The following is a 27954-nucleotide window of genomic DNA, read 5'->3' as shown; positions in this document are numbered from 1 at the left end:
CCTAATAAATATGGGTGAAGAGTAGCAACTCTTAATTAATGATTTTGGAAGGATGATGATTTTAATCTGGGGCTGACGAGTTGGAGATTCCTGTAGGATATACAGATAGCAATGTGGCTTATATGTGTGGAACTCAGTAGAGAAGTTTGGATTAGAGATACAAATCTTGAGAACTATGATCAGGAAATGTAGAATTATAATAGAAGACCAGGAGGAACACTCTGCAGAACACCAACACTCTCCAGGGAGAAGGAGGACAGAGACCATCAGAGACTGTGAAGCCATTGAATAGACAAAATATAGCTCAGGTGAAAAACCCCAGAAGCATAGCATCATCAAAACGTTCAAGGAGGAAGTAGTCTCCTAATAGCACCAGAAACTCTGAATAACTTATCCTTGGAAGGAAAGACACTACCAATCCCTACTCATTTTTTTCTTATTCTTTCATTTTATTCTTTTGACTGTTCAAGCCTAACCTTGCACATTGTTGTTGAACAATAACTGACAAACAACATTAATGATGCTTTGAAAACTAGAGAACATAGAGTTTTCTCACAAATCAAAGAAATAAAGTGGCATTCTCCTCTTCAGCAAATAGAAGAAAACGCCATAAGATTTGTCATTTACTGTATCATGAAATCTTTCAATTTCTATTAAATCTGAGCACATCATCCTCATAAAAATAAAAAACTAATTAAAAACTACCTCACTATGCCTCATATTGAGTTAGTACTATTCTCTCACTACATAATAAAATTTTTCATTTGTCATCAGAAGTGATGTGCTGTGTTCCATTTAACTCTACACAGAAAATGTTTCTATTCTTGTTAAGTTTTTACTACATTATCAAAATACAATTTAAGAATATTCAACAGAAAGAGAATTAAAATACTGCCTTTTAAAAGAAAAAATGGTCTACCCAATAAAAAATGTTTAACGAAAATTAAAAAGTATAGCAAGGAACATTTCTTACTTTGTTTTTATTACCATAATAAATACAACACCATTATTGTATCCTGGTGACACAATATTTGTTCTGACCAGTTTTCTGAGTAGAAAAGCATTAGTTATACATGAAACTTGAATCCTGACTCAAGTTTAAGTAATCCTGATTCAAGTATAACTTTGGACCTTACAACTCTGCTATATTTTTATTGTGGTTAAATAAACCACAATAAAACTCTGCCATATTTTTATTGTGATATAAAAATAAACTTTTAAAACTCTGTGATGTTTTTATTGCAGTTTTATTTACAAAGCACGTCATCTTCACAGTTTGACAGTATTAAATAATAAAGAAGAAAAATTTCCATGGGAATGAACCTTGAAAATAAAAATGAATCATCTTTCCAGTCTATAGAGATTAAAGATGGTTACATTTAGTTTTCATCCTCTTATCAAAAGAAGGAATTTATGTCCACTTGCTTTAAATCTGGGCAGAGTCTGTGTGACTGCTTGACCATTAGCATATAGCAGGATTGATGCTAGGCTGAAGCCCTGGGCCCAATTTGTAAAATACTGATAGTTTCAACTTCCTATTGGAATATTTGTTTCTGGAACCCAACTGCCATGTTGTGAGGAAGCTCAAGCAATCTCATGGGGAGATCCTCATGGAGAAACTCATGTGGAAAGGAGCCAAGGTACCCATCAGTATCTCTCTTTCTCTCTCTCACTCCGACTTGTAAAGATATAACAAGAGGACAGCCATCTGTCCAGGAAGAGGGCCTTTATCAAGAACCCAATTATGCTAGTACCCTGATCTCAGACTTCCAGCCTCCAGAATTGTGAGAAAGAAACACTTGTTGTTTAGGTCACCTATTCTGTGGTATCTTTGTTAAAGCAGACACTAGCTATGTAAGTGAACTAACTTGCAAGTGGATTCTGTCCCAGAAAACTGCCTCGACAGATGCCATGGGAAAACAGAAACTCACCATCCCAACCCAACCATTCCAAAATTGTAAATTTATGAGCAAAATAAATTATAACTATTTTGTTTAAAATTTTAAGTTGAGGGGTACACGTGCAGGTTTTTTACCTAGGTGAACTTGTGTCATGGGGGTTTGTTGTACACATTATTTCATCACCCAGGTGGTAAGCCTAGTAGATATTAGTCATTTTTTCGTGATCCTCTCCCTCTTCCCTCCCTCCACCCTCCTACAGGTCCTAGCATGTGTTGTTCTCCTCTGTGTGCCTATGTGTTCTCATATTTAGCTCCCACTTATGAGTGAGAACAAGTGGTATTTGGTTTTCTGTTCCTACATTAGTTTGCTGAGGATAATGGCCTCCAGCTCCATCCATGTCCCTGCAAAGGACATGATCTTGTTCTTTTTTATGGCTGCATAGTATTCTGTGGTGCATATATACCACATTTTCTGTATCTAGTCTATCACTGATGGACATTTAGATTGAGCCCATGTCTTTGCTATTGTGAATAGTGTTGTAATGAACATTTGCGTGCATATATGTTTATAATAAAATGATTTATATTCCTTTGGGTATATAGCCAGCAATTGGATTGCTGGGTTGAATGGTATTTCTCTCTTTAGGTCTTCGAGGGATCACCACACTGTCTTCCACAATGGTTGAACTAATTTACACCCCCACCAATAGTGGGTAATCATTCCTTTTTCTCCACAACCTCACCAGTATCTAGAAAACTGTGGTTTTAAGTTAGTAAGTTTTGGATGGTTTGTTATAGAATAATAGATGACTGAAATATAATTTTAGAAATATTGCAATAAAGCCAGGTGTAGTAGCTCATGCCTGTAATCATGAGTTATCACACCTCGTGAAGGCAGGAGAATCGCTTGAGCCCAGGAATTTGAGACAAGCCCTGGCACCATAACCCCATCTCTATAAAAAAATTTAAGAATTTAGTTGTGTGTGGTGGCATGCACCTGTAGCCCCAGCTACTAGGGAGGCTAAGTCAAGAGTATTGCTTGCGTCTGGGAGGTTAAAGCTGCAGCGAGCCCTGGTTCACCCTGGTTGCACTAGGGTGCTCCAGCCTGGGTGACAGAGAGATACCCTGTCTCAAAGAAGAGAGAAAAAAGAGAAAATACAGAAATTATCCAGGCATGGTGGTGGGCGCCTGTAATCCCAGTTACTCAGGAGGCTGAGGCAGATAATTGCTTGAACCTGGGAGGTGGAGGTTGCAGTGAGCCAAGATTGCATCACTGCACTCCAGCCTGGGTGACAGAGTGAGATTCCATCTCAAAAAAAAAAAAAAAGACAGAGAGAGAGAGAAAGAAAGAAAAAGAGAAAGAAAAAAGAAAAGAAAGAGAAAGAATGAAAAAAGAAAAAGAAAGAAAGAGACATAAAGAAACAAGAAAAGAAAGAGAAAAAAGAAAAAGAGAGAAAGACAGATTTATCACAGGATAAATAAAGAAGCCCTTAAATAAAACATTTGTATTGCAATTTCAATAGTCACATGATATAAAAACGAGGATTTTCTACTTTTTTAATGGTTAAAACAGTTTTATCATACTACACATAGTATATAAACATACTACTTTAATGTTTGTTCTGAGTGAAGTGGAAAGTTGTATTCCAGGAAAATATCAGAAGTGAAATTAACACGTTAAATTCAAACAGAGAGTTACTTTGACAGATACAATGTTTTCAAATATGCTAGCCATATTAATTTAATTCCACTGGCCATGAACTCTGCTATGACATTTCAGTAATAATTTCACATGTGTTAGTTTTCATTCACTAGTTCCTAGCTGAAACCAACTGACTCAGCAAAATTTTAGGATCACAGATTTGACCAAATGACAAAGACATTAAACAAGGCTTGACCTTGGCTGGACACAGTGGCTCACACCTGTAATCCTAGCACTTTGGGATGACAAGGCTGGTGTATTACTTGAGCTCAGAAGTTCAAGACTAGTCTGGGCAACATGTGGCAATACCCCATCTCTACAAAAAATTAGCCAGGCTTGGTGGCACATACCTATAGTCCCACCTACTGGGGAGGCTGAGATAGAAGGTTCACCTAAGCCTGGGAGGTTGAGGCTATAGTGAGCTTTGATGGAGACACTGCACTCCATCCTGGGTGACAGAATGAAACCCTGTCTCAAAACCAAAAAAACTAAACAATGGAAAAACAAAAAAACTTTACTTTAATCAATCACTATTTCTATCTGTAGAATGCTTATTGATTCTTGGCCACTAAAATAAGGTTAATAGACCTTTGTGGGACTAAACTTTGACCATGGCTGACAAATAGAAAATATCTTAATAATTGTATGTAAAGCAATAATTTTAAAGTTCCATTATCAATGCAAACATATTGCTTATTTAAACTGGAGTCTTGGGAGACAGTGAAGAGGCATTGTGTGTGATGGTTACTACATTATGGCAATCCTCTCCTCATTCATCATCTATTGCTCTAGGCATGGGTATGTGAACCACGTCTAGCTAAAAAGACCTGGGGAAGTTAGCTGGAGACATTTGGAAAAGATTTCCTCTCATGTAACAGAGAGAGGCCCTTGAAGAAAGTACCTCATTTCACCATGATTTTATTATACATATATATGAAGATGTGTCATACATGATTCTAGAGAAAGTCCACTAGTCATCCCGCAATCACAAAATTGGCAGGGGGAATGATGGAAAGAAACTATGTCCTTTATGACATTGTTAAATCACTTCCCTTATTCTTCAACTGCCTGCCTCCAGACTTCTTTTTGAGTGAAATAACTAAATGTCTCACTATTGTTTAACCAAGTTGTAATAGAGTATTTTGATACTTACAGCCAGAAGCAATTTTAATTGATTCAATAGTGCTATAAACTGCCTACACAATGCCTGAAAAAATAGCACATGTTTAAATACTTTGGTCATTATTTCTGTAAGTAAAATATAAGGTAAAATATAAACATTAATATGTCAAAATCATTGATTCTGCTAGCTGCTCCTAATCCTTCCCTACTCTGATCACTCAAAATACTTTGTCCTTTTTTTGACAATGATCTTACATGCTTTACATTTCAATCATTTGTGAACATGATTTATATTGCCTTATAAATTATAATCTCTTTTGTGCCTTCTATACAGTATGTACTCAATAACTATTTGTTAACTGAATTAATGATTAAGTCATTGTATTTATTTATTTATTTACTTTACTTTTTTATTTTTTATTTTTTTTGAGATGGAGTCTCGCTCTGTCACCCAGGCTGGAGTGCAGTGGTGTGACAGCTCACTGCAGCCTCCACCTTCTGGGTTCAGCGTTTCTCCTGCCTCAGCCTCTTGAGTAGCAGGGATTACAGGTGCCCACCACCACTCCTGGCTAATTTTTATAATTTTAGTAGAAACAGGGTTTCACCATGTTGGCCAGGTTAGTTTCGAACTCCTCACCTCAAGTGATCTGCCCACCTCGGCCTCCCAAAGTGCTGGGATTACAGGGGTAAGCCACCATGCCCAGCTGTAAGTCAATGTATTTAATTGCATTGTTAGCCAGGTGTGGTGGCTCATACCTGTAATCCCAGTGATTTGGGAGGCTGAGGCAGGAGGATCGCTTGTGGCCAGAAGTTCAAGACCAGCCTGGGAAACTTAGTGAGACCCCCATCTCTAAGAAATAAAAATACTTACCCAAGTGTGGTGGTGCACCTGCAGTCCCAGCTACTCAGGAGGCTGAGGTGAGAGAATCTCTTGAGCGTGGGAGTTCGAGGCTGCAGTGAGCTATGATTGGACCACTGCACTCCAGCCTGGGTGATAAAGCAAGACCCTGTATCTGAAAAAAAATAAATACATATATTACAGAAGTGTGCAAAAAGCAGATATCATAATTTCCAAGGACTATACCCTTGTTTTGTGTGTGTGTGTGTTTGTGTGTGTATGTGTAAAATTTAACAGATTTACATAATAATTAATGAGTTTGCTGGTAGTTGTCTTTCTTTTTTCACTTTTAGACGCTACCATTGAACTTAATTCTGATGCTGTCTTCAACATGGAAGTTGCATAAGAAAATTTGAAGCCATTGTGTATTTCAGCTAGGCTTCTTAGGAAATAGAGGTCAGCCTAGTGCAGTGAAGTCTGATTGGAGGTGGACAATGAGGATCCTGCCAAGGTGCTGTCCTTAGCTTCTGTTCAGCCTAATGTAAGTTCATACCTTTTGATTACAGTCATTTCAATGACTTTTTTTGCCCATAAAATTATGACCACATAATTCTTATAGACTCTTCTAGCTTTTCAATGTTGGGGAAGAAAGCTTGCCTAATAAGCAACTTTTCAACCTCAGAAGCTTAAGTATTACGAAGCAATAAGACCCAAGATTTGATGAAAGAAAAAACAGAATTTAGTATGGCTAAAGATAGGTGGGGATACAGACCATGGCAGGTAGGCCCTGGATAAGGGAGGGAGTGTCCACTGTAGAAGCTTCTGAGTTTGGTTGGAAGGATAAGTCAAAGGGTTTGGGCACTAAAAGTTAGGTATTAAGGGGAAAGGAAAGATGTACTGAAAATCTACTCTATTTTAAAGTTTTGCCTTGGACCAACCATGATAGAGGAAAATGGGAAAGAAAGTGTTTGTGTGGTTTATGTTTGTTTTTCATGTTATTCAAAGAGCCTATCTTTGGAACTAAATAATTTGCAACTTTCTACCCATGTAAATTTGTATTAATTACTTCTCTCTTTCCCAGAGTTTCTGTTTCCTCAAGAGTAAAATGGCAATAATAATGTCTACTGCACAGAGTTCTTGGGATCACATGACATAGCATATAATCTATGCTTAGCACAGTGCCTGGGACATGAAATCCCTGCCAAGAAAATGTTAGAGTTATTTAATAAATGGTAAATGAGTGTCTGCCAGGTTCTCTGCTTTAGGCACTGGTAATACAAAGATGAACAAGATGTGGGCTGCATTCTAGAGTATGAATGAAAAAAAAAGTGTGCTTATTAGAAATGACTGACCAAATTTAGAATCTAAAGAAATATTCAAAGCAGATTCTTGGTGTTTAGAAACTCAGGTATAATGTAAAATGAAGACACATACAAAAGGTTGGGAAATGTTTATAAGGGAAAATGCATATTGAACTTTAGTACACAATAGGTTTGTTCTGTTCAACTTAGAATTTGCCTTTCAAACATTTGCATTTCTGGATCATAGTGGAAATGGGAATATGATCTGCTAGAAGACTTTGTAAAGAATGAAAGGGAAAAGCTGAGTATTTGGAAAAGTCGAGGAGTTAAAAACATAAATGGAACGAAAACATAGAGGTTTTAAATTCAAACAGGGTTAGGATAAAGATAACAAAGTGAAATCACAAGGTATAGTGAGGCAGAAAAAAGAAATATTGTATAGTTTGGCAGTTGATTATAAAAAAATAAAAATCATCTCTTTAAATTATGTAAACATTAAATGAACAAAAAACAATGACAACAAAACAGTGACTAGAGCTTAACGAGGAAGAAATAGCTAAAGCAGACGCTACAGAAGGCTGAAAGTGAGATAATGTAAAATACTTTGCATGCTATACAGGAGTCATTAAAGGGAAGAGGTTTAACTATGTGCTGGGCATGCTTATATCCTACCAGGGTGTCATTTAAGTTAAGTCAATGAAAAAGATGAGAAAATAACAGGAGCATAAATGGTCTACCACCAGTAGTTATTTACACTAAGAGGATTGGGAATGTTTTCCTGTTTGCACTATATTCCCTTCCAAGAGCCTATGTGTATACATGTCTGTGTGCCTGTTTTAGAAAGAAAAAGAATCTATATTATACCATTAGTCCAAGGCCATGTCTAAAATGTTTTGATAATATGGATTAGTTAAGATAAATATTATTGTTTTCATTTATGTCACAGACGTATGTGTTTTCTTAGCAAATCAATTTTTGAGCCAGAGCAGATCAGAAAGGAAGCAGTTGTTTAGAGTTTCAAAACATCTGGAAAGTTATTCTGGCAATAGAGTCAAATCCACTCGCAAAACAGATGTTTTCCACTGTGGCGGGAAAACACAACTTTCTTATATGTATTGCATATGGTCCAAATCCATTTCAAAAATAACACCCCACCTCTTAAAGGGCCTTGGGACCACAGTGCTCTCGTGGATTCTGCCAATGTAAGCATGGCCAAGGCCATTTAGGTGTTCGAAAGGCAATATTTTATAATAATCTTTCAATCTTGTGTTTTATGAAACAAAAGAAAAAAGTTTAAAAAGTCTAAGTTGCCTCTCCAAGCCCTCAGTTGAAAGATTAAAGTTGGGTTAAAGCCAGTTGGTAACCTTCAGAAGGACTTCTGGGAGCTAGGAGTGAGGAAGGACAGGAGGTCAGGAGAGAGAACTGCAGCCTGAGAGTTCTTCTGGCTTTTTCTCCCAGAAGAAGCAAAGAGAAGCTTCTTCCTACTAAACATTTGGAAAGAGTATCAGAAACCCTAGGAGACAAGACTTGTCAAAAACTCAGAAACTGTTGTGACCAGGAATAGAGGAAATTGATTCATTCAAAAACTCATTTAGGGAAAATGTTTCCTTTTACAGAAGACTTTCACATTCTCACATACAGAAGAATTTTAACTATTACATGGTATAAAGCACATATTCTAGTTTTTTTTAGCCCTTGTTAAAAATAGAAGTAAAATTTTAATAAAAAGCATTTGCATCGGTCATTTGCCAATTAATTGTTTTAAGCTAAAATGGTCCATATCCTAAAAATTGAAGACTTTCCAATGGAAAATTGTCATGGTTTAAAAATTAGATTTTCAGCATTCTTGATTAAGAAAAAAATAAAAATAAGGAGAAATAGCCAGGCGCAGTGGCTCACGCCTGTAATCCCAGCACTTTGGGAGGCCGAGGTGGGCGGATCACGAGGTCAAGAGATCGAGACCATCCTGGCTAACACGGTGAAACTCCATCTCTACTAAAAATACAAAATATTAGCCGGGCGTGGTGGCGGGTGCCTGTAGTCCCAGCTACTCAGGAGGCTGAGGCAGGAGAACGGTGTGAACCCGGGAGGCGGAGCTTGCAGTGAGCCGAGATCGCGCCACTGCACTCCTGCCTGGGCGACAGAGCGAGACTCCGTCTCAAAAAAAAAAAAAAAAGGAGAAATAGAAAAAAGAATGGCTTTTTAATTGTATTAAATAATGTAAAAATATGTTTTACCAAGAGTAAGATGGAGGAAAGTATACTTGATTAAGCTAATTACATGTTTTGGAACCATCAGGATGGTCAATATTTGAAAATGTTGCTCAATTATATAGAGAAGTACTTAGATTGTCCCAGATGCTGAGTATTCTAAAATATTTTCTAGTTTTAAAAGCCTGTCCTGTAAAGATAAAGGGTGCAAAACATTATTTAGATTTAGAGATGTTGAGATTTCTGCTATTATTTCTAGAGAAGGATTGCCTGCTGTCACAAAATGTTTTAGATCTCTTTATAATGAGGTGCTACTGTGGTGTAGGCTACAGTACTGACAGAGATTATTTGTGCTCTGTTCATCTCAGCTTGGTACATATGCCTGCCAAAATATGGTAACTACAATTATGAATGCTGGGATTTGGATTTACATGTGTCAGGGAAAATGTGAATTAAGTCAATTATTGATACTAGCAGCCACATTTCATTTCCAACTTATTAACATTATAACCTGATCCACTTATGATATCATCACCATCTCTGTTTACTCTCATTCTTGTCTGAAGCTAGCTCATCAGGAATTTCAGAGAGAACGCCTTTGAACCTGAAACTCTTTAATTATCACCTGGCTCCAGGGAATTGCGAGCTAGAAAGATACCATACTTTAGAGAAAAACATAAAGATCTCTCTATGAAGATTATTTGCATTTGTCTGAGAGATAATGCTATTCATCCATTGTATGGAGGAGTGCCCAGAATAGAAATGAGCAAGGAGCAAAGATTTGCTAAGTGAATAGCTCTCTAATTCTTTTTGAGACCTGTCTTCCAGGTGTAATGTTACTTTGTTTGAAGTATAGTGAATTTCCAAAACTGGGGATATACCAATTTTGGTAGGTGCCAAAACACATCTGAAAGCTGGAAAAAATGAGTTCTATATTTTTTGCAGCCATCTCTCCCCTTCTTATAGCCCTACTAGGGGATAATTGAAAACTGAGGTATGGATAGGAAAAGGAGCAACTGGAGATAGAAAAGTGCAAAAAGTATGAAAAAAATAGGAATACGTATAATTGAAGCAGGTGTGCTGAGAAAGGGCCTTGTGCAGTGATGTAGAGATAAAATGAGGCTCTGGGGTAATTTCTGGGATTGACATGCATACACTGCTATTAGTCTATCCAGTTACTAGTCTATCCTTCTCTCTTGCTCATAGGAAGAGAAGGAGAAAAGAAAAAGTTTAGCATAAGTGAAAGATACCAGGTTCGAAGAAAGCTGAAGTGTTTCAAGGGATATTTAGTAGACAGAAGATTGCAGAAAACACCTACACGAGTGATTACATTAGTTTAATATGTATTGTGAAAGAAACATGGCTTTTTTTATAACTGCCTGCACTTACTTTTTTTTCTTTGTGTGGAAAGAGGGGCAGAGGACAGAAAGGAAAAGGCAGTGGAGAAAAAGAATATGAACCCAAGATGACCTTGACTCTTTCTTTCCTAACCTTAGACAGGAAAGCAGAAACATGTCATTAGGCGAAATCTAAAGACAATAAAAACTTTAGATTTCTCTTTAGGCCAAGAAATGTCACAGAGCAGCTTGGGAAAACATTAAAAGCTCATGAATTAAAACGATATTAGAATAAATAGGTCTTTGGGTTTCTATTTAAATACCTCTTTAAAAGTGTAGTAAATGATTTTTTCCAACTAATTTTATCAAGTAAAATCTTCCATCTGGCTTCACTGAGAAAGAATTTCAAAGTTGTGGAATAGTAGACTCAAAGCTGGAAGGAATCTGTCTTTTTATCCAACCCCCTCGTTTTCCTTGAGCAAATTCTACAGTGTAATGTAAACAGAATCTATCGAGCCCACATGCTCCAGACTTGCTCATTAAAAACACAAAACAGCTTCTGTCACTCCTATGTTCCCTTCCAGCTACTAGTCTATCCTCTCTTCCTAGCTAAGCTCCTTGCAACAGCAGTTTACCTTTGTTCTCTCCACTTCTCCACCTTCCTTTCACCTTCCCAGGCCACAAAGCTGCCACTCTATTGAAATTGCCCACACTTAAATTCTCACAAAGCACACTCTTCCATCTGTGCAAATAAATGTTGGCTTTGAAGCAGGACAGTTGGGTTTCAATCTTGCCTCTCTCATTGATTTCCTGTGTCACCTTAGGCAACTTCACCTCTCTGTGCCTCATTTTCTCATCTGTAAAGTGGGGATAATAATAATCCTTACTTTACAGGATCTTCATAAGAATTGACTAAATTAAGCTATGTAACCCGGTCAAAACAGTGTCTGGCATGTTACTAAAATACATTTTGGACTGGGTGTGGTGGCTCACACCTGTAATCCCAGCACTTTGAGAGGCTGAGGCAAGAGGGTCTCTTGAGCCCAAGGGTTTGAGCTTGCAGTGAACTATCATCGTGCCACTGCACTCCAGCCTGGGTGACAGAGGAAGAGCCTGTCTCAAAAAATAAATAAAAAAGGCTGGGCACGGTGGCTTATGCCTGTAATCCCAGCACTTTGGGAGGCCGAGGAGGGCGGATCACCTGAGGTCAGGAGTTCGAGATCAGCCTGGACAACATGGAGAAACCCCGTCTCTACTAAAAATACAAAATATTAGCCAGGCATGGTGGTGCATGCCTGTAATTCTGGCTACTCGGGAGGCTGAGGCAGGAGAATCGCTTGAACTCAGGAGGCAGAAGTTGTGGTGAGCTGAGATCGCGCCATTGTACTCCAGCCTGGGCAACAAGAACAAAACTCCATCTCAAAAAAACAAACAAACAAAAAAATTAAAACAAACAAAAATAAATAAAATGAAATAACTTGTATTTTGAATACTTAGCTATCACTATCTTTCTTGCTACATTTGTAGTTTTACTGTTAACCAGTTCACTCCTTCCAAACTCCCTTCCATCCCTCCCTCTTCCCTGCTTTACTTGGTTCAGTTTTCCTATGTATTTGAGTCTGTCCTATGGGCCAGGGCACTGGGACTAGTGAGCTAGACAGCACACTGCATGTTTTCATGGGGCTTGAACCCATAGTTTTCATCTTATCACCCTAGTAGCTGCTGCTTCTCAGTTTTCTGTGGAGGCTCCTTTTCTTCTTTCTGCCTCTTGATTTCTTAAATGGTCCTTACACTTTGTCTTCCTATTCTAATAGAACATTCTGAAGATGAAGACATCCATGCTATATCAAATCTCTCTTCTGTCTTGACTATACTCCTAGGCCTACACTTTACGCTACATATTAGTTGTCTTCACCTGTTAAAAAGGCACTTCAATCCCAAGATCTCCAACACAGAATGGATTATCACCCCACTGCAGTCCCCTTGCCTGGTTTTACCCTGTAGCCAATGGCACTACCACCCATCTGGACACCCATATCAGAATCCTCTTTCCTCTTTGACTCCTCCACATCAATCATATGACAATTTGGCTTGCTTCTCAAATGTGATCTCTCTTCTCTATTCTCATGTTTTTAGTTCAGGCCTTCATTATTTTTCTATTTCTTCGTGGTTCAATCTTGATAGGTATTATGTGCCTAGGAATTTATTCATTTCTTTTAGGTTTTACAACTTGTTGGCAAGTAGTTGCTCATAATCATCTCTAATTCTTTGCATTTCTGTGGTCTTAGTTGTTATGTCTCCTTGTTTATTTCTGATTTTATTTCTTTGGTCTTCTCTCTTTTTTTCTTTTTCCTTTTTCTTTTCTTTTTTGAGACTGAGTCTTGCTCTGTCGCCAGGCTGGAGTGCAGTGGCATAATCTTGGCTCCCTGCAACCTCTGCCTCCCAGGTTCAAGCAATTCCCCTGCCTCAGCCTCCTGAGTAGTTGGGACTACAGGTGCGCTCCATCACGCCCAGCTAATTTTTTGTATTTTTATAGAGATGGGATTTCACCATGTTGGCCAGGATGGTCTCGATCTCCTGACCTTGTGATTTGCCTGCCTCGGCCTTCCAAAGTCCTGGGATTACAGGTGTGAGCTACCGCGCCTGGCCCTTTTTTCTTAGTCTAGCCAAAAGTTTGTTGATTTTGTTTGTCTTTTCAAAACATCATATTTCTGTTTCATTGATTTTTTGTATTTTTTTGTCTCAATTTCATTTATTTCTGCTCTGACCTTTATATTTCTTTCCTTCTATTAATTTTGGTTTGGTTTGTTCTTGCTTTTCTACTTCCTTGAGGTGTATATTTAGATTGTTTATTTGAAGTCTTTCTACAATTTTGATATAGGCATTTATTGCAATAAATTTCCGTTTTATTGCTGCTTTTGTTGTATCCCATCGATTTTGGTATGTTGTATTTCCATTTTCATTTGTTTCAAGAAACTTTTAAATTTTCCCCTTAATTTCTTCACTGACCCACTGGTCATTCAGGAGAATGTTGTTTGATTTTCATGTGTCTGTGTATTCCCTGACGTTTCTCTTTTTATTGATTTCTAGTTTTATTTCATTGTGGTCAGAAAAGATACTTGATATGATTTCTACTTGTTTGAATTAGTTGAAACTTGTTTTCTGGCATGAGATATAGTCTATTCTGGAGAATGTTCCATATGCTGATGAAAAGTATGTGTATTCTGCAGCAGTTGGATGAAATGCTCTGTAAATATCAATTAGGCCTATTTGGTCTTGTGTGTAGTTTAACTCTGTTGATTTTCTGTGTGAATAATCTGTCCATTACTGAGAATGGAGAGTAAAATCCCCTACTTTTATTGTATTGCAGTCTATATCTCCTTTTTCATCTATTAATGTTTGCTTTATATACTTGGGAGCTCTGGTGTTGGGTGCACTGATATATAAATGTTATAAAATTGTTATATCTTCTTGCTGAAATGACCCCTTTATTTGTTTTTTGTTCCTAGAACACCAATAATTCCAGGATTTGGTCTGTCGAGGTAATTTTCTGTATCCTGTGGGTGATCTTTGTTCCTTTTCACTCTTTTTTCTTCTTAATTCTTTGACTGTATACTTTCACATAGCCTGTCTTTAATGAGGGAGGTCTGAAAGAGGATATCCTATTAATATGGAAAGGATGGTTAGGGGTTTGTGCCTAGGGGGACCACCCTGCGGAATGTACCTCCTGTTGCATGGTGCTGCTGATTGGACACTCTGATTTGGTATTTCCTTCTTTTTTTTTTTGAGACAAATTCTCGCTCTGTTGCCCAGGCTGGAGTGCAGTGGTGCAATCTCGGCTCACTGCAAACTCCGCCTCCTGGGTTCATGCCATTCTCCTGCCTCAGCCTCCTGAGTAGCTAGGACTACAGGCGCGTGCCACCACGCCCAGCTAATTTTTTTTTTTTTTTTTTTTGTATTTTTAGTAGAGACGGGGTTTCACCATGTTAGCCAGGATGGTCTCGATCTCCTGACCTCATGATCCGCCTGCCTCGGCCTCCCAAAGTGCTGGGATTACAGGCATGAGCCACTGCACCCAGCCTTGGCATTTTCTTTGGCCAAGTTACAGAGCAGGGTGTCCAGGGCTGGGGATGGTAGTTCCATTTCCTTTCCTTGTGTCTGGCAGCCCTCAGGGATATTTCTACCTACAGCACCTGGTATGCTTCCTGTGGTTTGAGGCAGGGACAGGTTTCCTGCTAGGGAACCCAAGAAGGTAGAGGAGCTTGTTGCCCACCTTCATCTCACTTTTGCCAGTGTAGAAACCATGAGTAAGGGAAGTTTTCCACAATTTTGGTGCCAGGAAGGAGGAAGCATGTGCTGGATATGGAAGTCTGATTTTCTTACTCTCTGCTCAAAGTTGTTTCACTTTTCTGTGGTCTCGGGAACTATCTCCTCCTCATATTTGAGTTCTGTATATTGCTAGTGATAATCTCAGCACTATATATTTGTTTTTGGTTTTCTGTGGGGTTGTGGGGGGGAAGGGGCTAAGGCCATTTTGGAGCCTGATTTTTCTCTTTATAGAAGACTAGCCTTTGAGATTTCTCTACTTCCTATCTTCCATTCCATCAATCTATCCTACACACTTTCTTTTTTCCTCCTCCAGACAGTTTTAGTGAATGGTAGTACTGTACCACATGGTATACCAGTTCAGTGTGAGAATTTTCTAATAAATCTTTTCTAATACCTAAAACCGCTTCCTTTTATATCATCCAAATGTCCAAAATCTTTTCTAATACCTAAAACTGCTTCCTTTTATATCATCCAAAGGTCCATCCCAAGCTGAGGGAAGAGAAGCCTGGGTCCTAAGTTTCTTGCATGACGTTTCCAAGACAATGTGCTCTCTCTTTACAGGGAGAGGGGGACAGAGAGAGAGAGCAAATTTTAGCCTCAAAGAAAGAAGGATTACCAGGCAATAAATATGCTGCTCCATCCTTCTCATGAGGCCTGCCGGCCCTTAAAAAGGAACTACATCCTTAACCCACAGCTATTTTTTGAAGTGGCAGTGGCTCACAGTATTTCTTGCAGTGGAGGGCCCTGAGCTCCTTCTGGAATCTCTACCACCAGCAGTAGTGGGCCAGGGCGTGGTTGGCCTCGACCATCTTGTGCATGTCATGCTTCCTCTTGATCACGGGGCCCTGGTTGCAAAAAGCCTCCAGCAGCCCATGCGACAGCTTCTCTGGCTGGCATCAGCATCCCCTGGTGCCACTTAGTGATCATCCACTTTATGGCCAGGAAGTGGTGACATTGGTAGGGTAGGGATCCAGGGATCCAGGAGAAATGGCCTCCCTTGAGGATGGGTATCAGCCCAATCACAGGCTCATAGTTTTTCACTGCTTAGTGGAAGATGGTGTAGGGCAGGAGTTCCCAACCCCCAGGCCACGGACCCATGGTAAGGTTCATGGCCTGTTAGAAACCAGGCCACACAGCAGGAGGTGAGTGGCGGGCAAGCAAGGTGAGAAAGCCAGCATTACTGTCTGAGCTTCACCTCCTGTCAGATCAGCAGCAACATTAGATTCTCATAGGAGCTCGAACCCTATTGTGAACTGCACATGCGGGGATCTAGGTTGCACACTCCTTATGAGAATGCAATGCCTGATGAAATCATCAATCCCTTCCACCCCTCTCCCATCAACCCCCTCTCCCCTCTCTGTGGAAACCAGTTTCTGGTGCCAAAACGGTTGGGGACCTCTGGTGTAGGGGTTGTGTTCAGTGGTTTCCTGTTCCCCTGCAGAAGCATCATGGTACTTCTCATAGCTTCCAGAACCTGAGTCATGCAGGATCTGGCTAGTACTTTGTTTTCTCCCTTCATCATCATGTTGGTGAATTTACTGATTGTGGGGTCTTCAAACACAGAGCTCGTTGTCATTGTTGGAGCAGCTTTGATGAGCTGAGTCTCCTTGAGTTCCTGATCATTCTTCTCCTCCTCAGTTACTTCAGCCACTGGCTTGCCATAATGTTCCTTGTCAATCAAGGGATCTCTGAATTCAGGACCCTAGCAGCTCCACCTCACTTGGGTTAGCCCTAGAAGCTGCAAGACAGTCTGCTGCAAATCCAGTGCCAGGCCTGCCCTCTTACACACTTTCTTTTTCTGAGACCAAGTCTCACTCTGTCACCCAGGCTGGAATGCAGTGATGCGATCTTGGCTCACTGCAAGCTCCACCTCCCGGCTTCCTGCCATTCTCCTGCCTCAGCCTCCCGAGTAGCTGGGACTACAGGCGCCCGCCACCATGCCTGGCTAATTTCTTGTATTTTTAGTAGAGACGGGGTTTCACCATGTTAGCCAGGATGATCTCGATTTCCTGACCTCGTGATCCTCCTGCCTCGGCCTCCCAAAGTGCTGGGATTACAGGCGTGAGCCACCATGCCCGGCCCCCTTACACACTTTCTAAAGCACAACTCTGTTTATTAATTCAACCATTTATTCACTCATTCACTCATTTATTTAATAACATGTAATATAAACACACTGTGTGCCAGGAACAGATTATTTTATTTCCCTCTTTAAGTTCCTTTAACAGTGCCTTGACTCCTTGTTATTTGTGCCTATGTACATTCTGTGTTCCTGCCTCCACCTCCTGCCCATTCCCTTGATAAACTGCTACATGTTCTTCATAACTCAGCTCAAATTTCTCCTTATTCATTCATTAAACTCTGCCCAGCACTGGGGATATATAGCAATAAACAAAACTGACAGATATCCCTGCTCTCACAGAATTTACATGAGGGAAACAGACAATAGATAATTGAACGAGATCTTCAGATTGTGACAGGTGCTGTGATAAAAAAGAAATGTAACGCAATAGGGAGAGAGAGAGAGTGAGTGAGTCTGTGCGTGTGTGTGTGGGTTTAGGAAGGGTAGGAGTATAGTTTAAATAGGGTGGTTCGTCAGAGAAATCTTTTCTGATGAGGTAGCACTTGAGCTGAGAACTGAATGAAGTGAGTGAGCCATCTAGCAATCTGGAAGAAGAGTGCTCTAGGGCAAGGGAAGAGCAAGTGCTAAGGCGCTGTGGCGGATGCATGTCAGAGCGCTGGAGGAGCAGCGTGGAAGTTGGAAGCCATTCAGTGAAAGGAAGCACAGCAAGTCTCTGTGATGTCACTGCTGGTTTTGCACAGCAGCGTCAGGCACTCATTTCCCTGTGCTCAGGTAGCGCCTAGTATTAAATTGTACTGGTATGACATGGTATATGGTTGTCGTTATTTGTTTATGCTTGTCTAATTGCTAACAACACTGCATGCCCTGAAGGGTGGGGACCATTTTGTACCTTTTTTTTTGTATCCCCAGGGCCCATCCCTGTGCTTGGCAGGTACTTGGACCTTTGCTAAATGGGTGAGTCAGAGGCCCTCAAGATGCTTTCTTATGCTTGAGTCACCTGATTGGGTTTCTTTGTTCTTACTTCTCCCGGTACTCTTCTGGAGTAGGGCTTTCATTACCTCTCTCTAACACTTGGTATTGATGTTTGACCAGCTTTGGCTACTTCCCTCCGGGAACCTTGAATCTTGGACATTCCTCTGTTGATTTCCATTTGTGACCCTCTACTCCTCCTCAGATTTCTTTTTTTCTTTTTTTTTTTTTTTGAGACGGAGTCTTGCTCCGTCTCCCTCCGTCTCCCAGGCTGGAGTGCAGTGGCGCGATCTCGGCTCACTGCAAGCTCCGCCTCCCAGGTTCACGCCATTCTCCTGCCTCAGCCTCCCGAGTAGCTGGGACTACAGGCGCCCACCACCACGCCCAGCTAATTTTTTGTATTTTTTTAGTAGAGACGGGGTTTCACCGTGTTAGCCAGGATGGTCTCCATCTCTTGACCTCGTGATCCGCCCGCCTCGGCCTCCCAAAGTGCTGGGATTACAGGCATGAGCCACTGCCCCCGGCCTCCTCAGATTTCTTATGTGTTGCAGTGATAAGTATGGCTGTGTGGGCATTGCCGCTGAAGGGCTCTACATGTTGGAGCTGTGGGAAGGCTCATACTGACAGCAGTAATAAAGGAAGATAAATGCAGAAGGCAGGGGCAGAATATGGAAGGACTTGCAAGTTGAGCGATAATAAAAATATCGGCAATTGACTGTTTTTGTTTACAAAAGTCATGCTGAGATTCTACTTTTAATATTTTACAAATACTTCACTATCGTCATAATCTTTTTTGTGCTAGAGTGAATAAGTTTTAAACTTTAGCTTATTTTTCGATGACCAAAATGTCATATACGCATATGTTATAATAATATGGTTTTATAAGATGTCAGATCCTGAAAATAGATGACATCTATAAAATGAGACAATGTATCTCTCTCTTTGTTTCTCAGAGTGGGGATTGGCGGGTTTTTTTAAAGATAAGTATCTCAAAAATTGCAAATACAGGTGCGAATCACTAGCAAACAAAAAAGCCTCTAAATTGTTAAAATAGCTTTTATCATGAATAGGAGCAAAGTTTATATACCTTATTATAAAACAATTTTTGGCCTTCTGATGTAAAACCTACTTACTCTAATTTCATACATAATTATAATGTTGGTATCTATTTCATTAAGTCACAGCAGATTAAAAGTAATAAATTAACAGGACAGGAAAGGTGGTAGAGGAAATCACAGCAACAAAACAGACGGGAGGATGCCAGATTGCATAGAGGCAGGAAGACTTAGAGAAGCAGACCTCGAGTCCTCAAAATGATAGCCATGACCTCTACATCCAAGATAAAACAACTCAGGCACCCTTTTAGTCACTGTTACATAAGTGCACAGTGACTTATCTGCAGTGTCAAATCAAAAGATTCATTTTTTTTTTTTAAGATTGTTTGTTTGGGTTGTTTGTTTGTTTTCAAATTCCATTTGGTAGCAAAGCCTAACTTGTCTTGTACTTGTTTGGCAGCAAATCTTATCTGAACTGATGTGAGGCAACTTAGAAAGTTCATTCTAATTTGTGGGAATATGTTTTGCTGCAGAAATAATGTGTTAATTACAGACCTTATTTGGGGTGGGATGAATATATGGTATAAGTACCATGTTCCCTTTACAAAATTAAAAACATCTGGTTGCAAGGGTTTTGATTAAAGGGTTGTGTACCTCTGTAGTACAGTCATGAATGCCCAGAATGATGAGTGTGGTTAATAAGATCAGAAATGCATCCTTTGGCCAGGTGCAGTGGCTCACGCCTGTAATCCCAGCACTTTGGGAGGCCGAGGCAGGTAGATCTCTTGAAGTCAGGAGTTCGAGACCAGCCTGGCCACTATGGCAAAAACCCATCTCTGATAAAAATACAAAAATTAGCCGTGCGTGGTGGCATATGCTTTTAATCCCAGTTACTTGGGAGGCTGAGGCAGGAGAATCCCTTGAGCCCGGGAAGCGGAGGTTGCAGTGAGCCAAGACTGTGCCACTGCACTCCAGCCTGGGTGGCAGTGTGAGACTCTGTCTGAAAGAAAGAAAGAAAGAAAGAAAGAGGGAGGGAAGGAGGGAAGGAAGGAAGGAAGAAAGGAAGGATGAAGGAAGGAAAGAAGAGAGGAAAGAAAGAAATGCATCCTTCATACGATAAAGTGAAGAAAATACTTTGAAAGCTTTGCATTTGGTACGAAACTTAGTGTTTTTGGAAAGCCAACAAGTGTTTATAGTACACTTTAGAGATTCTCTCTTTCTTTCTGTGTGTGTGTGTTGGGGGTTGTGTATGTGTTTCTGAGTCCTTTAAGATGAAGTTACATTTGAAATCTGTGGGATATATTTGCTCTTGCCTTGCCCAAATTGGGATTTCTTAGCAACCAATGAATTTTTGATTAAAAAAAACAAAGCAAAAACAAAACTGGGATTTCTGTGCTGTGATCAGGAAAATGATCTTTAAGGTTGTTGGAATTACCTTGAGTACAAGTGATCTCAGTGAGATAGCTATTGATAAATGTGAATTTGCATTTTAAAACTTTCCAAATTCGTAATAGGAGTTTTCTTTCGTTTTATTTTCCCTGCTGAGGATTCTGCTGTTAAGGAAGAAGAAAGTTTGGGTGCCAACTAAAGGAAACAGTGTCTGTGTTTGCAATGCCAATGAGCTTACCCAGGGGAAATTGTTAAATAGCCTAAGGATTATTCTAGCTCAGCAATCCTAAAGATACAAAAATGCAACTTTGGACATTAGGGATGGGAGTTTTAAAAATCTGCCCGAGTTCTATCTAGCAGGAGTAAAGAATTGAGAAACATGAAAAATCCACAATGAATAATAAAATATTGCTAAGTTAAATTTTCTCTGCTACAAAATAATACAGGTCCATGGCTTAAAATTCAATTATAGAAATAAATTAACTGAAATAGTGAAAGTGACTCCTATTACACTGTCACCCCTCTCCTATAAAAATACTGGTAGAATGTTGGCTTATATTTATTTGTTATTCTTTTTTACATAAGTTAGTTCATACTACATTATGTATTGCAACATGCTGTCTCCCCCCACCTTAATAAATATATATCTTGCTGTCTATCCTAGCTAGTAGTTAATGTCACCACCTCATTCTTTTCAACTGTATAGTAGGAATTCCATTTTAAAGCTCTACTATAATTTTAAATAGATAGTTTTTTGAAGATTTTTCCCCCAGTTATTTTATTTTCTTCCCTTTTCATTCTCATCTGCTTTTTTTTTTTTTTTTTTTTTTTTTTGCTTAGGCACAAGTAGGAAAATAAAAAGCCTAGATCTGATTAGAAAAAGCTGTAAATAGTGAGATAAGTGCTGTTTGTAAATGGCAAATTTCCAGTTCTGCAGAACAAACAGCACCATTCTCTCAAAAAGATAAAACAAATGTCTCTTTTGCATTTTAAAGAACATTCAGCTGTTACTAGTAAATGGATCAATAACTCTCAAATTCAAAAATTAAATTTCCCTCAGTTATACAGAACATTAAAATTTCTGGAGGAAATCAACCTTTTCATAAAAACCATAAAAACAAACTTTCACATTTAAAATTGGAAACAGAATATCTGTGCTCTTGTTCAGAAAGAAGTTTTTTTTTTTTTTTTTTAATCTACAGAGCTCATCAGTCATTCAAAGGTCAGAGATAATAGGGAATGAGACATTCTGATGACCTGAGTCCAGGTAAATAAGAGAATATGACTGGAGCACTTTCAACACAAATTAGAGCAACGATTCCATTGTCCTTCTTCCGTCATTCTGTCTCATCTCTTTTAGCCTTTCCCTAGCCGTGGTTGTCTCACTGCATTAAGGTCTTCCCTACTGTATGCAATTCCACAATTTTTCTCCCAGGAGGGACAAGAATAGTAATTAAGATGAGCACCTATGATTCACCTTACAACACTATTGCAACTTACCTGTGTTAGCTTCCTCATTTCATTCCTTTCCTGTCTTTCAGAGGTAACTACTATCCTGAATTTTGTGATAAACATTCCTTTGTTTACAAACAAATTTTTAACAAACATGTGTTGCTCCTAAATAATATATCATTTAGTTATGCTTTTCTGAGCTCTCTAAAAAGGATATCTTATCATGCATAATCTTCTATGACTTTTTTCACTCAACTCCAAGTTTCTAAGAGTAATCTATACTGCTGAACATAGTGGTTGCTTCCTCATGTTCACTGCTATAGAATATTTTGTTAACAGAATATACTAGAATTTATTTCTCTTTCTTGCTGTTTTACATATTTATAAGTTTTATTATTATGATTTCTTCTTCTATTCATACATTATTGGGGAGTCTGTTTTTTTTTTTTTTTTTTTAGATGGAGTCTCGCTCTGTCATCCAGGCTGGAGTACAGTGGTGGGATCTCAGCTCATTGCAACCTCCTTCTCCTGGGTTCAAGTGATTCTCCTGCCTCAGCCCCCAAGTAGCTGGGATTACAGGCATGTGCCACCACACCCGGATAATTTTTTTTGTATTTTTAGTAGAGATGGGGTTTCACCATATTGGTCAGGCTGGTCTTGAACTCCTGACCTCGTGATCTGCCTGCCTCGGCCTCCCAAAGTTCTGGAATTACAGGCATGAGCCAGCATGCCCGGTGGGGAGTCTGTTTTTAAATCCCATTTAAATTAATCTTTAGAAATTAAAATGTACAATTAATTAAAATTTCATTTTAAACTTAAATGTTTAAAAAATTAGTCTGCTATTGATTTCTAACTCTACTGCCTTACAAACAGATGAGTCAAGATCAGAGGTCAGTGATTCACCATCCTATGGGCCACACTTGGCCTGTCACCTGTTTTTCTGCAGCTGGCAAGCTAAGAATGGTTGGTACATTTTAAATGGTCAAATAACACAAAAGAAGGATAATATTTTGAGGTCTGTAAAAATTACATAAAATTCAAATTTAGTGGGTCTTACATTAATTGGAACATAGTTAAGGTCATTTGCTTATGTATCGTCTATGGCTGCTATTGAGTTACACAGTGGCAGAGTTGTGTAGTTGCAACAGAGACCACTGACCTCCAAAACCTTAGCTTTTGTTATCAGGTCCTTTACATAAAAAGATTTTTAACCCCTTTTCTAGATGATGCAAATTCTCAGAAATGTATTAAGGTATGCTGGTTAATTTTTACAAATATTTCTTATGGGTTTGTTGAGTATGTGTATTCTCTAATTGCTATATGCCACATATGTATTATATGTATGATATATACATATATATAGATAGATATAGGTCTCTATATAAGTAATCTATATATATATTGAGAGAGATAGAGATAGATATAGAGAGATATCAATAACTTAACAGTGGTTGAATGGGTGTTGAAATAGCTACACTATGATAATAGGTTTTTCAATTTCCTCTTGTAGATTTTATCATTATGTGATGAGCTTTTCTAGTCACAATAATGCTTTTTTATCTTAAAGTCCATTGCGTGTGATGTCAACATAGCTATACCAGCTTTAATTATTATATAATTGATATATCTTAAGCTTTTCCCGTTCTTATGTTTGTAAATAACATATAGCTATATCTTTAAAAACTGCCTTGACTCTGTCTTTTAACTAGAGAGTTTAGTCCATTTATATTGTGATTATTTACATGCTTGAATGTTTTTCTCCTCTGTCTTTACCTTCTATCTTTCTATGTGTCTCCTTTTCTTCTACATTTCTTTTTTCTTGCTTTTTTATGGCTTACAGAGGAAGACTGATTGTTAATATTTGTTTACTTCTTATTATTTTTCCCTTCCTCTACTGGTTTAGAATTTCTACATCACATTTCCGTTCTTTTAGAGTCTTTAAGATATTGTAGAGCATAATGGTCAAAACCATGTTCTCTGCTTGAATTCAAATCCCAACTTCATCACATACTAACTCTACGATTTATGACCTTTGTGTGTGTGTTTGTGTTTACCTGTAAAATTGAGGTTGTGAAGTACCATATAGATCATTTCTCTTAAAATCTTATTGTGAATATTTTTCTTAAGGACACTTAAAATTAATATATTAACCTCCTCAAAACAATACAAGAACCTTAGAATGATTTAACTCTAATTATCCTCCTTCTGACTTGTAAGTTATTCTCTAGCATTTAAATTGTGTCTTTTAAGCTTCACGATTTCATATTATTTATTAATATTATTTTTTACAGACCAGGCATCTTTATATTAACCCAAATATTAATCAGCTTATTTGTTCACCATTTTTTCTTGTATTCCAGTATTTCCTACTGGGTCACTTTCCTTCATCTGAAAGTGTACTTCAGAAGTTCATCTAGTGAAGGTGGTAAAAAGAATAGTTTTTAATCTAAAAATGTCTTAATTTCATTTTTGTTCTCAAAATGTAATTTTTCTGGACACTAAATTATAGGTTGACAGCTATTTTCATTCAACATTTTGAAGATATTACACTCTCTTCTGGCTGCCATATTGCTGTTGAAAATTATTCGGTCTACTTGTTTTTCTTTTGTAAATAATATTCCCCCCCTTGATTCTTTTAAGATTGCCTTCCCTCTGGTGTTTTGAAATTTCACTGTGGTTTATATTGGTTTGCTTTTTTTCATGCATCTTATGTGATACATGTATATGTACTGCCTCTATTTCATTTCCTTTTCAGGTATCCTACTTGATACATGTACATAGCCAGGACTTCCTCTTTTTGTAGATTCATGTCCTATGTTAATCTGGGAACAGTGTTAGCTATTGTGTCTTCTCTTGTCTTTACTCCATTCTTTGTGGTCTCTCATTCTGTGATTCTATTTAGAGATGAGTAATATCTTAACATTCTCTATATTCCATGTCTCTTAATGTTTATTATTTTCTTTTTTCACCTTCTGTGATGCATTCTGCATAATTTCTTCATATGTAGCTTACATTATTCTTTTCAACTATGTTTAATCTACTCTTTAACTCATTTATGGGGTTTTATATTTTAGAAGTTATATTTTTCTTTTCCAAAAGTTCTAGTGGGTTCTTTTTCATGTATGCCTAGTCATCTTAGATATTTATTTATGATTTTAATTTTTAATTTCTTTATACAGCCAGATCATAGCTAATTAGTTTTTTTGCCTCATAAATCGAATTATGTTTGTTTATTCTGCTAACACTCATGTCTGCAGAATTTTCTTATATGGCTTGAGATCTTTGATTATGAATTCCTATTTGGTTGATGTTTATTAGTGGGAAATTCTGGGACACTAACTTGAGGTTATTTTTCTCCAAAGAGGATTTCTGTCTATCTCTGTTGGGCACTTGTGGGCCCAAGGACCTGAAACCATACTGACTTCCTTCCAGCAGAGTCAGCTAACATGGGATTTAAAAGATTAGCTTCTTCACCTTGTAGCCGGTTTAAGTCTTATTTAAAAGATTACTGCCCACCCCACCTGCTTCAGCAATTTTGTTTTGTTTTGTTTTCATTTTGGACCCTGAGAGAGTCCCTTTACTATCTCAGAGTCCTACAATGCATATCAAAGTATATTTTATGCAGGATCCAGGTTATGTGTAGCTGGAGAACTTTTCAAATCATCTAATTTACCTTTCTGTGTGAAGCTTAAAGAAACATACATGCCAACTCTCTACATGCATGTAAGTATAGTGTATAAGATGGGGAGTTCTTTGCCTGAAGGAGCTCCCAATGTCCTCTACATTTTATTTTGTTTCCTCTTTTTTCTTAGAGTTTCATTATCTTTTCCATGTGTTTCATTTGGTCTCTTTCCCCTTTTTCCTTCTTTCAAAGTTCTCTCTTGATTTACCCTCTTACCTCATCTACACTATTGGATTCAACTACATTATTATTTCAAATTATAATTATTATTTGAGTCTAAAAGCATTTGTTGAATGAATGACCATTTCACACTCATTAAATTCTTCAAAAGATTCAAGTTCTTTTCAGATGCTTTTTACTCAAGTAACACTGGTTGGATTTTCTTCCCTTTGTGGAAAACTAATTCTTAATTATTAAAAGAGATGGAAAAGCAAAAGATTTCATCCATGGGTAAGCAAAGTTGTATATTCATTTATTTATTTTTAACTAATATAGTTTCTTTTTGGTGAAAATAGAGGTTATATTTGGAAAAAACTTCCTTGTTAAGAATACTTCCTATCATGCGTCAAAATTTCCATACATTTCTAATTACATATTACAAAAGAAATTAGGGCATTTTGACATTTGAAGGCTAAAGCAAATTGAGTTTGTTAACCCAAATGGGTGTAAAGAACCATAACTAACAAGAAATATAAACATCAGTTACAAAGTAAGAAGCAAGCCCAAGCACCTCCTAAAGTGAGAACAAATATAATAATCCAAGCAATTTGGTTTGTTCTTTCAAATGCGAAATAATAACAATGTGAAATAATAACAAGGGTGGTAGCCAACCTGAAATTACTTGTCTACCAAGTTATACTTAGAAGATTTAGATAATAATAATAATAATAATATTCTAAGCTACAGTGTACCTTTTCTAGATTTACTCATGGATATGTTTTACGTTATATGGCTTTAAGGCTCTGAGTCTACAGAGGTATACACAGCAGTCCCTAAATTGTATTCGTACATCAGATTGGGGAGTGGGAGTGAACAGGGATGTTTGAAGAATTCTGACTCTTGGGTAATGTGGAGATAGCTCTTCCTCCCCAGATAAAATTCAGTCATTATAATTTCTCCACATTTTCTGTATGTAGCATTTATACCCAGCTGTAGACTCTGCTCCTGTATTTTGGGACAGAGTATTGCTCTGTCACCCAGGCTGGAGTGCAGTCACATGATCTTGGCTCGCTGCAACCTCTGCCTCCTGGGTTCAAGTGATTCTCATGCCTCAGCCTCCCAAGTAGCTGGGACTACAGGCATGTGCCGCCACGCCTGGCTAATATTTGTATTTTTAGTAGAGATGGGGTTTCCCCATGTTGCCCAGGCTAATCTCCAACTCCTGTCCTCTGGTGATAGGTTGGCCTCGGCCTCCTAAAGTGCTGGGATTACAGACGTGAGCCAATATGCCTGGCCTGCTCCATATTTTGAATGCCCCATTCACTCCAGGTATCTATCTCCGTTCTACATCATTCCTACATCATTTTCATCCCAAATGCCAACATAAACTAATGAGATTTTCAAAAAGGAAAAACTTGTGTACAGTGATACTCCAAATAGGTAAGTTTGACACAGATTCTTAACAAAAGTATAAGCCAGATTATTAACAATGGTTTTAGTGGGGATCACTAATACCAGAATGGGTTAATCTGAAAACAGATCTTATTTAACTAGCTTCTTTTTTTTTTTTTTGAAAGAGTTTCTTGGACCAGTTGATTTGGGGATGCTAGAAACAGTAAATCTTTATTTCAGCAAAGCATCTGGAAAATCTTCATGAACTCCATGTTGGTTATGGTATGGTTGCATGAACTAAAGTGCTTGAAAAGTGTTGGTTCATAAATGACTGTTATCTTGGAGATCTATTTTGGCGGTGGGCTGTCTGAAGATACAGGGGAAAAGAAACCCCAAACCTAAGTGTTTTTTTCTATTCTCTTATTCAACAATCAACACAGAAGACTTCTGTAAGCTCTGGTTACCAAGAAGTGTGTGAGAATTTCCCCTACCAGCAATCAACCAATCAATCCTGCAGCAGACACAAGCTGGGTGTCTTCAATTCAATTCTGAAACTATCTACCTGGAGATAATGTCAGATCCTACAGGTTGAAGGCTCAGTCCCACAAGAATACCCTGACTTCAGATGCCAAACAAAAAAGCCCCAGGTGGCTTTACTTGTGCTTCTGGCTGAACAACTAGAAATTAAGGTTCCCGTGACTCCCTCCCTGAGTTTGGTTATTTTGCTAGACCTGCTCACAGAACTCAGGGAAACATGTTTACCATTTTCTTATAAAGGATATTACAGAGGATACAGTTGAAGAGATGCATAGCGTGATTTATGCCCTCTCTGGGAGCACCGCCATCCAGGAATCTCCAAGTGTTTAGTTATTCATGTTCCCCTCTCTGGAAGTGCATGTAACCCATTCTTTGTGGGTTTTTTTGTGGAGGCTTTATTGCGTAGGCGTGATTGATCAAGTCATGGGCCATTGGTGATCAGCTTAACCAACCCCGGAAGTTAGAGGGTGGAGCTGAAAGTTCCAACACACTAATCA

The 27954-nt window shown here is 38.4% G+C and overlaps 1 protein-coding gene and 1 pseudogene across 1 annotated transcript in view; one reads left to right on the top strand and one right to left on the bottom strand.

The window, feature by feature from the left end:
- EPS8 (EGFR pathway substrate 8, signaling adaptor) overlaps positions 1-27954 on the top strand; it is a 267467-nt gene that overhangs the window by 65104 nt on the left and 174409 nt on the right. The window lies entirely within an intron of this gene.
- LOC129049299 (small ribosomal subunit protein uS7m-like) lies at positions 15504-17972 on the bottom strand (annotated as a pseudogene).

This window comes from Pongo abelii, chromosome 10 (assembly GCF_028885655.2).
Source record: "Pongo abelii isolate AG06213 chromosome 10, NHGRI_mPonAbe1-v2.0_pri, whole genome shotgun sequence".
NCBI lineage: Eukaryota > Metazoa > Chordata > Mammalia > Primates > Hominidae > Pongo > Pongo abelii.
The sequence above is the reverse complement of the archived record's forward strand: the minus strand, read 5'-3'. Positions and strand labels throughout refer to the sequence as shown.